Below are 3,626 nucleotides of genomic sequence, written 5' to 3' on the forward strand. Positions count from 1 at the left end.
CTTCAGATCCTGATCAGCAATCGTAGCTTTCAAAAGCCGTTGTCAACTCTGATCTTATCAGATACGCGTCCTTTAGATAAGGGATCATATATTCCTCCATTCTAGATATCGTATAGACGTGAGACATGGATTGAAATCATTCTCTCAGTCTATGTGTTGTTTCCCGATTTCCGATTTACGACGACTGACCAATTGAACAAATCAAATCAGTCCTGGCCCAGCCGAGCACTTTCTTTGTCATCACTAAATCATCGAGGTGCCCACAGATATTACTTTTATCCTACATTGGGTAAAAGGAACGGATAAACTTTGACTCAATGCTCGCTTGTACTTACTCACCGAATCACACACAACAATATGTTTTATAACACCAAGTTACTGGTGCGTTTACATATTATCAATGTGCAACCGACTTACTCACCGAATCACACACACCAATGTGTTTTATAACACCAAGTTACACATTCTCTCATTATAGTCTATCCAAATGCATGATGCCATGCAACCCAAATTGACCATGCCGGGTCGGGTCAAGTCTTACCAATTATAGTTATGGACTTAGATATTAATCCAACACTTGTTTCAATCCATAGATGGATTTATCAAGCTTACACACTCTATTAGGGTACTCTGTGCTGACAAAACCCTCTGGCTGACTCATGTAAACATCGTCAGCCAGCTTTCCATTAAGGAACGCGGTTTTGACATCCATTTTCCACATTTCATAGTCATGAAATGTAGCAATGAATAACATAACCCTAATAAACTTAATCTTTGCTACTGGTGAAAATGTCTCATCATAATCAACTCCCGGAGTTTGAGAAAAGCCCTTTGCAACCAATCACACACAACAATATGTTTTATAACACCAAGTTACACATTCTCTCATTATAGTCTATCCAAATGCATGATGCCATGCAACCCAAATTGACCATGCCGGGTCGGGTCAAGTCTTACCAATTATAGTTATGGACTTAGACATTAATCCAACACTTGTTTCAATCCATAGATGGATTTATCAAGCTTACACACTCTATTAGGGTACTCTGTGCTGACAAAACCCTCTGGCTGACTCATGTAAACATCGTCAGCCAGCTTTCCATTAAGGAACGCGGTTTTGACATCCATTTTCCACATTTCATAGTCATGAAATGTAGCAATGAATAACATAACCCTAATAAACTTAATCTTTGCTACTGGTGAAAATGTCTCATCATAATCAACTCCCGGAGTTTGAGAAAAGCCCTTTGCAACCAATCGCGCCTTATAAGTGTGTACATTACCATCCATGTCGGTCTTCTTCTTGAAGATCCATTTGCACCCGACTTTCTTACGACCTGGTATATTGTCAACCAAGTTCCAAACTTGATTGTCATACATGGATTGTATCTCGCTGTCCATAGCCTCTTTCCATTTAGCATCCACAGGGCCTGCCATGGCTTCCGTGTAGCTGTTAGGCTCATCCAAACTTACCAGTGTGCTATCACTGATAAGTGTATCACCTTCCGCAGTAATATGGAAACCATAGTAATGCTCAGGTGCATTCCTAACTTTCGTGGTACGCCTCAGAGGTACAGACTCATTTGTCGGATCAACAGGAGTTTCCTCCTCATGTTGATTGCTAGGGTTTGAGGTTCCTTCACCACTTGACTCTTGAATTTCTTCAAGGTCAACTTGTCTCCCACTGTTTCCTTGGCTTATGAATTCTCTCTCGCAAAAGACTCCTCTCCTTGCTACAAAGACCACATTATCACTGGGTCTGTAGAAGAGGTAACCAAAGGATTTCTGTGGGTAGCCGATGAAAATACACCTCTTACTTCGAGGTTCGAGCTTATCGTGAGTCTCGTGCCTCACGAAAGCCTCGCAACCCCAAATCTTGATGTGGTCCAGATTGGGAACTTTTCCAGTCCACATCTCGTGATGTGTTTTGGCAACCTTTTTGGTAGGGACTAGATTAAGGATAAGGACGATAGTCTCTAAGGCATACCCGTAGAATAAGATTGGTAGTGAAGCTCGTCTCATCATGGAACGAACCATATCCAACAAGGTTCGATTGCGCCTCTCAGCCACACCATTCAACTGTGGTGTCCTGGGAGGTGTCAATTGTGAGACAATCCCACGTTCCTTAAAATAGTCAAGGAACTATGTACTAAGATACTCACCACCTCGATCAGATCGAAGCATCTTAATGTTCCTGCCCAACTGATTCTCCACTTCCGGTTTAAACTCTTTGAATTTTTCAAAGGTTTCTTATTTATGCTTGATTAAGTAGACATATCCATATCTACTAAAATCATCAGTAAAAGTCACATAGAAGTGGTTAGCATCTCTTGTGGCGGTTCTGAAGGGTCCACACACATCTGTGTGTACAAGATCCAACAAATCTTCACCCCTAGCACAAGTACCAATGAAGGGCGACTTTGTCATTTTCCCAAGCAAACAAGATTCACAACTATCATCCAACTTTAGGTCAAATGACTACAAGACTCCATCCTTTTGGAGTTGACCTATGCGTTTCTTGCTTACATATCCAAGACGACAATGCCATAATGATGCTTTATCCAAGCTAGTGGAAGAATCGATACACAATACATTATTTCCTAGGTTATCAACAACCGACATAGTTTCATACACACCATCACAAGGTAATGCTTTAAAATAAAGAACATTATTAAAGAAAGCATTAATACCACCACATTCATTATCAAACGAAAAGGTAAAACCTTGTTTGTACAAACCATGAAAGGAAATAATATTTCTCGCCATTTCAGACGAGTAATAACATTTATTCAAATCTAATGTTAACCCACTACTTAGCAATAAAGAATAAACTCCAATCTTGGTGACAGGTGTAACTTTCCTATTCCCCATGATCAAGTTTATCTTCCCATGCTCCACATTCTCACTTCTTCTTTGTCCCTGCAAATCAGAACATATGTGAATACCACAACCTGTATCAAGGACCCAAGAATTAGAATAGGGTGAGTTATTAGACAATATAGTGTAAATATCTGCATGGTTGGGTTTCACTTTCCCATCCTTAACATCTTGCAGGTACTTCGGGCAGTTTCGCTTCCAGTGTGACTTTTCATGGCAATAGAAGCATTCAACCTCTTTAGGGTTAGCAGAAGGAGTGACGAAACCTTTCTTGTTTCCACTTGAAGAGGAGCCATCAAGGGACTTTCCCTTGGTACCCTTCGAAGGGCTCTTCCTCTTCTTTCCTTTGCCTTGCCCGATTGCCAAGACAGGGGGCGCGGTAGAAGTAGGAGTAGTAACAACCGACTTACCTTTAAGACCACTTTTTGCGGTCTTCAGAAGTCCTTGAAGTTTCCTGAGTGTAACTTCCTCCTTGTTCATGTGGTATGTCATTCGGAATTGATCATAACACGAAGGTAAGGAGTGCAAAATGATATCAATTGCCAACTCCTCTGGGAAGTTCACATTCAGTTTCAGCAAACGGTCCACATACCTTTGCATTTTCTGCATGTGGCCCGTGATGGGTTCACTATCCTTCATCCGGGTTGTTATCATGGAGGAGATGATTTCATACCGCTCTTGACGAGCACTCTGATGGTAGCGGTCCATCAAGTCCTGGTGCATCTCAAAAGGGTAAAAGTCCTCATAGG

This window comes from Lactuca virosa, chromosome 9 (genome assembly GCF_052849685.1).
Source record: "Lactuca virosa cultivar CGN04683 chromosome 9, Lactuca_virosa_CGN04683_v6, whole genome shotgun sequence".
Taxonomy (NCBI): domain Eukaryota; kingdom Viridiplantae; phylum Streptophyta; class Magnoliopsida; order Asterales; family Asteraceae; genus Lactuca; species Lactuca virosa.